The sequence below is a fragment of the Periplaneta americana genome, chromosome 14 (genome assembly GCF_040183065.1).
Source record: "Periplaneta americana isolate PAMFEO1 chromosome 14, P.americana_PAMFEO1_priV1, whole genome shotgun sequence".
NCBI lineage: Eukaryota > Metazoa > Arthropoda > Insecta > Blattodea > Blattidae > Periplaneta > Periplaneta americana.
The window spans coordinates 76,351,528-76,363,614 of record NC_091130.1 but is presented as its reverse complement, the minus strand read 5'-3'; positions in this window follow the sequence as shown (position 1 = coordinate 76,363,614).

Sequence of the window (12,087 nt, the reverse complement as noted above, 5' to 3'; positions counted from 1 at the left end):
AATCAAACGTACGTACGTTCGTTCTCCAGTGCAGCACACACAGGTTGCCCTTTCCTGTCACAGTGCAGTACCTTCGAACCCATGGCCTCCGTGACGTCAATATAGGCAAGCAACAACCAACTAAAATCCGTCCACGCTGGGACAAAGTGTCGTTCCTGTGATAACCAAAGCTCGGAACTTGGGGACTTGTGTCTTTGAACGTGGCTAAGCGATCGAACTTCAATGTCAACAAACTCCCGCTTCCAGCACATAGGTACTGTCAGGTCTGCTATAAAGGTGGTTCCTGACCGGAACAACATATTGATAATATTATGGTAGCTTGAAACACGTAATTTTAAAGAATATATATATAAACATGCAAAATATATCAAATTTACAGTTCTGCTCTGTACATTTTATTACAGTATATGACTACATGGATTCGAAGATTTTCGAATCCATAACTTCTTCGTCTGTTAGTTAAACAAGATTTGAAACGAAAGAAACTTATTTCCACGTCACATGAAGTGGCGGGAGCAAACTTAAAATACTGAATGTTTTCACTGTCACTGTTTCCTGTTCGATTTTCAGCAGTTGCTAGCTAATCTCGTATCTGAGAAAGATAAGTATTCTAAATTTTTCTCGAAAATAGTTTTCAATTTCTATGTCACTACTAGGGAAGGTCCCACTACGACTTGATCCCTGGCTATGGACAAATGTTCCACCGATTTAAGAGACTGCAATGTCTTTCAATTAATGCCCGTTTTCAGTCTCTAGTTTATGTGTGGCACAACTTACAAAATATAAACTCTTCATTCGAAGAAAATAATGTATCTCCTCAGAATTCCTCCAAGAAATTCTGTACCTAAAATTTAAGAAATATATTTTCAAACTTCAATAATACCCATTCGAATACCACGTACTTTCTCATTCCTCTAACAGACCGTTTACCTGTAATTCTCTGAATGTCATTTGCTTCGACATCACATAGTTTATTCGTTCGTCTTCTTGCCATACGATGTGACCACTTTCTTAGTACACACGACTGTCCCTGAGCACTTGCAGGGTGAGCTTTGTATACGTTGTACCTGTAACCTTACTCATGCGCACGACACACAAGTCCCCAAGTTCCGAGCTCTGGTGATAACCGAAAGAAAAAACAAAGAAACAAACAAAAGTAGCGATGGCCACTATCGAATATAGTCCACATCGCTAACTGCAATTTACTAGTATCTAATGAATCGATAGTTGAATTCGTTTTCGTTAACGTTGTTTACGTAAATAAGTTAACTTACCGTATCTGCATCATTATTGCATGCATTTCCTTTTATTTTATCATTATTAAAGTCAAAGAATTTCACTAATGATAACATCGCACCCCCACCAGAGTGTTACATCTCAAAATATCTTACTTTCAACAAATGGAGATTGAAATTTAGTCAGTATTGGAGTCGCGCTGGTGACTACTGTGGACAATGATTTGTAACTTCCTCACAACAAGGGAGTTAAATCTTAACAGTAATTGACTCTTTTGAAGGAATGCTGATTTTAAACATTTTTTTAAATATAATTTCAGACGATGTAACCATATGCGAGAAAGGCTTTCTTCGCATTTTAGTGAGATGTAACGTTAATACCATTAATGGTATTTTAAAATAATTATTTTCCATTTATATTATTGAAAATATTTATTTCTTTATAATGATTTAAGGAATTACTGAAGGAAATAATAATGCAAAACAAACTTTTTCTATGAACTTTGAGTTATTTTCTCAGAAAAAGGAAGCACTGAAGTGTGTGTAGTTATATAGGTAGATCTATTATAATTATTTATCATCCGAAATGGCATTTATCACAGTTATGCATTACAATTATCTCTACTAATAATAAATCTGTAACCGAAATTTTTCTGGTAATTTTCGCTTTTCCAAAAATAATTGGTGTTAACATGTTCAATTAATCATCCTGAAACCGAAAATCGCCTTTTTGAAATTTTTGTTTATATGTCTGTCTGTCTGTCTGTCTGTCTGTCTGTCTGTCTGTATGTTTGTTACCTTTTCACGCGATAATGGCTGAACGGATTTCGATGAAATTGGAATGTAAATTAAGTTCGTTGTAACTTAGATTTTAGGCTATATGACATTCAAAATACTTTATTTAAAAGGAGGGTTATAAGGGGGCCTGAATTAAATAAATCCAAATACCTCGCTTATTACTGACTTTTGTGAAAAATATCACATAACAAATGTTTCTTAAAAAATGATTTCCGATAAGTTTATTCCAGGATAAATTTTGATAGGACTTATATTTAAGGATATACAAGAGTTTTAAAATAACAATACAATACATTTTCACCACCACCTCAGATTATAGCGTCGTTGTTCCGTAACTCATATGTGCAAAATATAAAATTTTTGAGTAGGAAGAAAAAACAGATGTATTCATTCTATGGCAGTGGTGCATAGGAGATCGTGAATTCTTACATTTTCGAGAAAAAGAAATATAATTACATGCAGGAGATTGTATTATTTGCTGTATAACTATTTTAAGTTATTTAATAGAGCAATAATCTGAAAATCGATATGTCACACAGATATTGCAGGAACGACGTCGATGCCTACAATGAAATAAACACAAATGACTCCGTCTATTTAAGGCGGCCTTGACGTTTATCAATATTTGTGTGCTTGTATGAAGTAATCTCAGAAGCTAATTTGGATAGTTCCTTCACTATTTGAAATTTGTAGTTTCTCTAGATGGTTGTAATATTACATTTGAGGACTGAGGTAAGATGAAAGTAAGTCTTTACGCACAGAAAACGTAACATTCTGTCGAAATATTATATAACTTGATTATTACAACTTTATTTGATCCACATAAAATACTCTAATTTTATACACTTAAATTTCTTTTTGTTCACAGAACATAATAGTTATGAGTTTTGTCGTAAAGATGAGCATTTTTATTGGACCATACAGCCCACAATAAATAAGCATTTCACCATGGAGCTGAGTTATTTTAAAAGGTGTCACGAAATGGCGATCCTGCGCTCATAATTTACGCATATTCGTTTCCTGTGTTTCTTAAAATAATAGTCTATTTATGTAGGTACTTATTTTTTTATTTGCATAAACAATGATATACAACCGAGCGAGTTAGTTCAGACGGTAGAGTTTCAGATACCCATTCGGGAGGTCCCGAGTACAAACTCCGTGGCCGACCAATCTGACTGGGGTTTTTCATGATTTCCCTCGGTCATAAAAAGCAAATGCCGGATTGGAAAGATACATGCCATGATTCATCACCGCCTCAATTACCAATACCAAAAGCATTACTCAAAGTCTATAATCAGTTACATGAACACAAGCCATCTAACACACAATAGAAACAGGAACTCGACAAGAGTAAAAACGGACTACCCACATTATCCATGCACCAAAAACGGATGTTCTTTGAATCAAATGATCATATTTTAATTATTTGCATGTAATAACAATTAAGAAACATGTTAAAGGATTTATTATTGCACGAAATGAGTGGTCTCTGGACCAAAATGATCGTATTTTAATTACTTAAATACAATTTAAATTAAGTAACATATTAAACGATTTATCCTTCTATCAAACACGAATGTTCCCTGGACCAGATGTCCTATTTTAATTATGTAATTACTTTATATTTATTTCTAACAAATGCAGCGGAGCGCACGAGTACGGCTATTTTATAATAAAAGTAATTCATTACAGTAATAATTATTTCATTAGATTATTTATCATCAAGTTAATACCATTCTTCATGTTCATAGTCCCTGAGATACCATGGTAAATTTATTCTTTTTTCTTATACAATTTGATACAAATTATATAAATACTGATGCTTATCTATGAGCAATTGACTATATTAACATAAATTAAGAAAATGAAGCAAACAGTTAAATAAATATTATTTCACTCTATATCATACTACTTTACAAAGAGGCGTAAAAACTTTAATAAACCTGTTGAATGCTTTCACAGCTCAAAAGAGTCTAAAATCTTGCTTCTATCGAACAGAAATGAAATCGTACGATTGATTTTGAATAGCTTTCGGAAAGATTCTACAGGGGTGATTTTCCTTGCTGGAAAGCGATTCCGAATAACTCTTTTTACCTAGGAAATCTAAAGAAGAAAAAATTATTCAACATGTCTTTCAAAATACGGTTATCAACAAATGGGAGATAAGAGTCATAATCGAATGCAGTGGTTTCCAATATTCTTCTGCGACAAACTTTAGGTTCCTCATTTTTGTTTTCATCATTCATTTTGCATATAAGCTTATAGTTTAAGTTTTCGCTATTCTGATTGTTGATGGTTCCATTGATGACCATTTTACTAACCGCTTACCTCTTTCCATTCTCTGAACATGAGTTTAAAGTAATTAATTAGTATGAAATATGATTTCAGAGTATATATTTAATTAATACAAGTATTTAAATAAAAAGAATATAGCATTCCAAAATTATGAAATTGAAATTTCAGGAGCTTTCTATCAGCGGTATCGTACATGGGAGTAAGACTAAGAAATATTTATCTTTAGAAAGTAAAATGAAGAGGCAAACGGTTATAATATTGCTTATGTATAATTAAATATGATTATGCTGTTACAACTACAAAAATATACATACTATATAAGTGATGACAGTTACAGTTTATACAGGGACATCATTTTAGTTTCACTTCAATTTTTATTGTACCTGAGTTTTTGAATGTACTTCACTCCCACCCCTTTTACTAGTAGTAGTACTACTAGTACTACATAGTAGCCTTACGGCCACAGTAACAGTACGTTCCAAAAATATGTTCGGGTTTTCCAGTGACGAAAGAGCTTTCAATATTGAATCATTTTCGCACAGGTACTGTCGTTCATTTGCCTACGTCGTATCCCGGTTTCCCCCACCAGCTTTTATTCGCCAGCTAGTGGGTGGACTGTCTTAGTTCTTTTCTGAGAACATTAATTTCTGTTAGGAATTGGACGTCTACCTAATATTATACAAATGTTTAAAATAACTTAAATAAAAGGGCCTCGTTAAGTAATTAACGTCATGTGATTTCCCCCCTTTCTATGACCCTACGACATAACCACTTGGACGGAGTAATTTTATCTTTTCGGATTGGGCAGAAGTGAAGATTGAATTTATAGTACGTAAGGTACTCTTTTATAGAGTAGATACAGAATTATTTCAACATGAGTTACTAGTACGAAGGACGAAACTGGTAATTGGGATTAGGTACAATAGTCTATAGTGCGTAAATATGGACATTAGAACTGAAGGCTGTATCGAAATGAACGGCCACCATTTTCAAAAAGTGTTTAAATATCCATATTATGATTACTTTTCAATTTAACTTCATTCTCTATACTGTACGCTAATGTGCTAAAGACAGTATAATATACACTGCATAATGAATACGTCCACATGGATATCTCAATTCGTGAGTAAAAACACTTATTGTTAATACTGTACTGTATTTTGATTAAACAAAAACCTAATGAAAATTATCAAACTCAGAAGCGCGATATTTCCTAGTTTACGTAAATGGATGAACTACTTTTCTTCCCTCCTATACCTAGTAAAGTGATTTGTTTGTATTTTACGCCAGTATCATCGAACTCTAGTCGTGGAAGGAGGTTAGCGAACGGTGTTGATCCAAAGGTATAGTCAGGTTAATATTAAAAATGTTAGTAAAAATAAAATGATAACCCTGTATATAACCAAACTTAAGAAGACTGCAATGAAGGCAAAGTGAGATTTAATTACTCGAAGACCGTTACATCTCAACATGTAACACTGCTTTTAAACACTCAATACGAGATGAATAGACATTAACAAGGGAAGACAGTTGTATCTCTTCATGTAACAGTCATTTGGGATAAGGAATACGAAAAAGCAACTTATCCAAAACCGAAGACCGTTGTCACTCTACATGTAACTCTATTAACCACCTCACAACCATGAAAACCAGCAAAGGACTGAGTTACTCCGAAATGTAATAATGGAAGTTGGCCGCATCTGCCGATACCTCAATCGCCGATCCAATTCGGCCCAAAGGTGCTCAATGGGATTGAGATCAGGACTCTGTGCAGGCCAGTCCAACCGGTGAATATTATTGTCTGCATACCACTGCATAGTAGCCGCCGAAACATGGGGAAAACTTCCATTCTCCAACTGAATGCCATGCTGCAAGAGGAATGGCGACGCATTCCAGTGGATATCCTACACAAACTAGTGGATAGCATGCCTGACAGGGTGGCTGCTGTTATAGCAACAAGAGGTGGTACCACGAGGTTCTGAAGGGGAAAAACAGTGCCCAATTACTTTTTGGTAGATAATGTACTTTCGAGGATGTTCGTGCATCATCATCATCATCATCATCATCATCATTATTATTATTATTATTATTATTATTATTATTATTATTATTATTGTTACTATCATCATCATCTTCTTCATCATCATTATACACTATATTTCTGAGACAATCCAGTAAATTTAACACAGATTTTTACCACAACTCTAGAAGAACAATGAATTAAGTAAATTTTACCAAATCTCTTACAGATGAAAGATCTTTTGGGACACACTAAGTTAGTCACAGTAAAAAATTTTAAAACTGTTCTTGAAATACTTACTGGAAAAATAATTTAAGAAGAGAAACTGAATTGAAAACTCAATAAGAAAATACTGTACTGTCATATTTTATAACGCTTTGTAATAAACATTAATTAATTATAGTAAGATGGAGGAAATATGACGGCAAAAGAACGTTTATTATTAAAACGCCAAGGACAATAGCAGCCTTATGTAAAAGAAAAACAGTGATAGCGTGACATCTTTGTATTGATAAAACATAACATAAAAAGTGGGACAAAATGTTATAAACACGATATTAATATTTTAGAAACGCATATATACTCTAGTGTCTTCAAAAAATCCCGTCCGTAAACAGCACTACGAACCACAGGCGTAGCTCAGTCGGCTGAGGCGATTGGATGCCGATCCAGTATTGTGCTCGATTACCGCTTGGGCTGATTACATAGTTGGATTTTTTAGAGGTTTTCCCCAATCGTACGACGAATGTCAGGTAATCTATGACAAATACTGGGCCTCATCTTTCCAAATACCATCTCGCTGTCACCAAGCCAATAGACGCTAAATAAACTAGTAGTTGATATACTTGCTTACTTACTTATTTACAAGTGACTTTTAAGGAACCCGCACGATCATTGCCGCCCTAACATAAGCCTGCCATGTTTCCGCATAGTTAATTTTCTCTCTTCAATGAAATTCACTCGCGAATTATTCCAATTTTTCTTACCGGCTGCTGATTGTTGTCCAATTGAGATTAGAGCCTGGTTCGTTACGAATCGTTTGACAATATTGTGAACGTTCTATCGCGTCGCATTATTGAGTTACACTTCCTCCGCTGACTCGCGACCAGCTTTCCCCCCGTGCGTGGGTATCGCTAGATGACTTCGCTCGCTGGAACTCAAGGTGGCGATAGATAAATTGATGCTTCGTCTGTCGATCACCATTTGCTTCATTGGAATATATCATGTAGTTTAGAAATTACAGGCGCGAAGACATTCACCAGAAAATATGTCGATCGACTTTCTGAGATGGCCCTTTAAAACTGGACAGAACTTATGGACGTATTCCAATCAAAAATATTCATATAATAAACAACAATTTAACCGAAATTAACTGAAATGAAGGCCTAGAAGCATACATGGGATAAGGACAAAAAAAATTCATTGACGAATGATTGAAACCGACACGTTGCGATGTTTGGACAAGACCCTACGTAGCATTGTCTGTAATCACGTACCTATATAATATTTATAGCATGTTAGTTATTTACTACTAAGTTGAACGAGTATTACACGCAAACGATATGACCAAACTTATGATTCATATTATTTCGACAACAGTTACCTATTTACTTCGTGAAGACAAAGTTAACTACAAGACCTGTAAGCAGCTCTTTTTATCACAGGTAGTAAAAGGAACAAAATATTTAGTCAAGGAAGAAAACAATTTCTATTTAAATTCTGCTAAAAGTATTCATTACGGACTTTCATGTGGGGATTAATTTTTTGAAGAACTACACGACAATAAATAATTGCTAAATACATTATTCTATCTGACAATATTTGTATTAGGGATGCAGACCACAGACAAGAATCTGCAGACCAAGAAAGCACGGAGTGCTCAAATGGGAAACCATTTCACTTACGATCTGCTAAGTCTCCAACGAAAAGTAATACGATATCTTGGTCTGCTCTACCCAGAAAGCAATACATGGCAATATAAGTTGCAGATATTTGTGTACATAGTACGTTTCTTTTTCTACATCCTTTTATACATTGGATTTGCCGTTTCTTTCTACGAGAACTTGGAAAATGTGAGCATCTTATCAGAGATTATGTTACAGTGGGCAGTGGTGATCTACTGCAATGTATCTTCAGCATACTTTACAGCGAAGCAGGATAGTTTGAAAAATATATTGCACGTATTGGAAAAAACAGTAATGGAAAATGCGGATGACGTTCTTATACTTGGCAATAAACGAGAGATTGTTGCAAATGCCACGAAGTGGGCTAAACAAGTCACGTATACAATGCTAGCTTTGGGGTTATTTGTGATGTTTGGATGGGGAATGAGTCCTATGATTATAAAATACACATCGATATTGAGTGGAGAGTTCAATGCTACCGCAGACACTAATAAATATTTCTGCTTCGTTATTTGGCGGCCAGAAAATGCTATACAGTTTCCAATATACGAAATATACTACCTTTTTCAAGTTCTGATCTTATTTGGGGTTAGTATTCATTTCACAGCTTCGACCTTGATAAAATTTTCTCTGATATATCACACAACTACGCACTTCAAGATATTAGTTTCGTCGATTCAGGACATTGATGTGATATTCCCAGACGATAAATCTGAAGGTTTTTCAGAATCAGTTATCGGAAATGTTGCTTCTAATGTGGAAGACACCGGCAACAATGGAGACGTGAAATACTTTGAAGGCAGTGTGGAAGAATACCTGGTTGTCTGTGTGAAGTATCATCAAGCCATATTGCAGTGAGTATTAAGTGGTCTTATGTCCCTACCGTTTGGTCCGAAGGGTTGTGGGTTCGAGTCCCGCCTCGGGCATGGGTGTTGTGTTTGTATTAGTATAAGTAAAACAAAGGAAAAACAAAAATGAAAAACGAAAACAGAAAAAAAAGTGGCAATTAATAACAAGGCAGAATGGCAACATTAAGTCAAATAAGAATAACTGATATGCCCTCAACTTCCGGATGACACTCAAATAGAGAAACTTAATTTTTTTCGCTGCTTGTGTTCAATGATAGTAGCCTACATGTCAATAAAAATTAGGAAATAAGTAGGTTTTGTCAAAGAGATTGTCAAAAAAGTGCATTTACAACGTTTCAGGGATGATTTTTACATGGGTTATTTTACGACGCTTTAACAACTGCTGTGGTTATCTAGTGTCTGAATGAAATGAAGGTGATAATGCTGGCGAAATGAGTCCAGAGACCAACGCCGAAAGTTACCCAACATTTACTGTTATTAGGATGAGGGAAAACCCCGAAATAAACCTTAACCAGGTAACTTTTGCCAACCAGGATTTAAACTCGGGCCAGCTCGTTTTTCAGGAATGACAGAAGATGTAAAAACAAACATCTCTTTTATGTGACAAAAACATTTTCTACTTGTCTTTTCGGAGCTACCAGTTAATAAGTGGTGTGAAGAGACTGTGTTCACACTGTTACCTGAATTCAGTGATGTGAAAAAATGTTCAAATCAAGATTTCAGGTACAACTCCTTGTAAAGTTGATTTGAATAATTTCGAGGGAAGAATTGTTCCGGGGCCGGGCATCGAACCCGGGACCTTTGGTTAAACGTACCAACGCTCTACCAACTGAGCTACCCGGGAAGTCTACCCGACACCGATCCAATTTTTTCCTCTCTGTATCCACAGACCTCAAAGTGGGCTGACAATCGTCAAGCAACCAACTTTGAGTGCACACTAACTCCGTGTGACTTAAATTGTGGTTTTCTGTTAACGAACAGTGACGTGTATTATGCAGATCCCTACCGGCCCCGGTACAATTTTTCCCTCGAAATTATTCAAATCAACTTTACAGGGAGTTATACCTGAAATCTCGATTTGCATAATACACGTCACTGTTCGTTAACAGAAAAACCACAATTTAAGTCACACGGAGTTAGTGTGCACTCAAAGTTGGTTGCTTGACGATTGTCAGTCCACTTTGAGGTCTGTGGATACAGAGAGGAAAAAATTGGATCGGTGTCGGGTAGAGTTCCCGGGTAGCTCAGTTGGTAGAGCGTTGGTACGTTAAACGAAAGGTCCCGGGTTCGATGCCCGGCCCCGGAACAATTTTTCCCTCGAAATTATTGAAAAAAGGTTGTTCAAAGGTTGAAACTGCAATCCTTTTAACCGAATGCACAATTGATTTCTACTCATTACGAACAGTCTGATAGGCTACGCTAGAAAATGTCGAGAGTTTGTTCAATATTCGCTGCAGCTCAACAAAGCGATCAACCAGCTCTTCAGTCATATTAATCTGGATCTCGTAAACCAGATATTTCATATCCCCCACATAAGGAAATCCACAGTAGGTCTGGCGATCGAGGTGGTCATGATACTGTTAGCAAAATGTAAACTTAGTGTTGGCGTACAACATATTGCAGACATTGTCTCATAACTAGGGATGGAAATTAGGACACCGAACTTATGAAATTAACTACGTTACGTGTTATACAAGTCGTGTTGTTTACATCAACTCGGGGTGGTACAGGCGCTTGTAGAGCACTGCTATGCTTGAATCAGAACAATGTTCGGTATAGTCAGGTGACTAAAACAAATAGGTTATAACACATATTTACGAAAGCGACTTATCTCATTCTCCTGTTTGTAAAAAATGGTAATAAATTATAAATAAAAATGAATGGCGTAGTCTAAATGTCACTAATTTTGTTGCAATTTGCAACTGTGTGCAATCGTAAATTGTCAAATATAAAGAGCTATTTCGATTTTCACTCAAAGAAGAAAATTTCCTTTGAACACTATTCACCGTTTAGTTCATGGGCTATTACACTTCACAGAGTTTCGAATATGCAGGATTTTGGTTAGTTTAGTTTAAACTTTTTATTGTTACCAAGAGGTGATTGGATAGAATTTAATATTATTTAATAACAAGATTTTGTGAAGGATTTTAGATAAGGGCGCAAATAGCCACAGTAGCTGACGCGCCATTTTAAACCCTCTAATTAACTCATAACATGAGGGTAAGTATTGTGTACGCATGGCTCTTAGAGTCGGCAATTTTCTATGCGTTATCTTTTACTTTTCAATGAAGTGTTTAAAATGTGCATTCCCACGTTTAAGGAATGGAATATTCGCACATATCAATGCAAGGCGCAAGTCATAATAAAAAGCGAACTGATCGGAAATCAAATCACTAAACAATTTCAAATGTTCAATGTGTCTTTTAGAATCACAATGTTTTTGTAAATCATGACGATTATTAAGTTTTTTGACTCAGAAATAGTCATCTCCGAACTCTGTTACAAGCACAGCCAAAGTTGCAGATTTTATTCGCAGCATTAGATCACAACTGAACTCTCGACGAGAAATTCTACTTTTGAAACAGCTAATAAGAATGTTGTGCCTAAAATGGCCTGCTAAAATGCAGTGAATAGAGCTCATTTCACGCGACGTCTTTAATTTTGCATACTCAAAGCACATCAGTAAAGTAAACAAATACAGTGTTTCTTAAACATATGGTCGCCTCTAGGCAATATTATGGTGTCCAGACTTCGTTCCCTACTCGTAAGTAATGTCGGGTTTGGAACAAAAATTTAGTTAGAATGTGTTTTGTCAAGAAATGAATCCAATTCTTCAAAGTAAAACCCATTAAGTTCTGCAGTCTTGAGCCACCTTTCATCGAGATTTATTATCCCTTGACGGTAGAAGTTGTGCGCGGCAGGCTTTTGAAAAGTGACGCGCGTAAAATTATTTATAACGTTGCGAA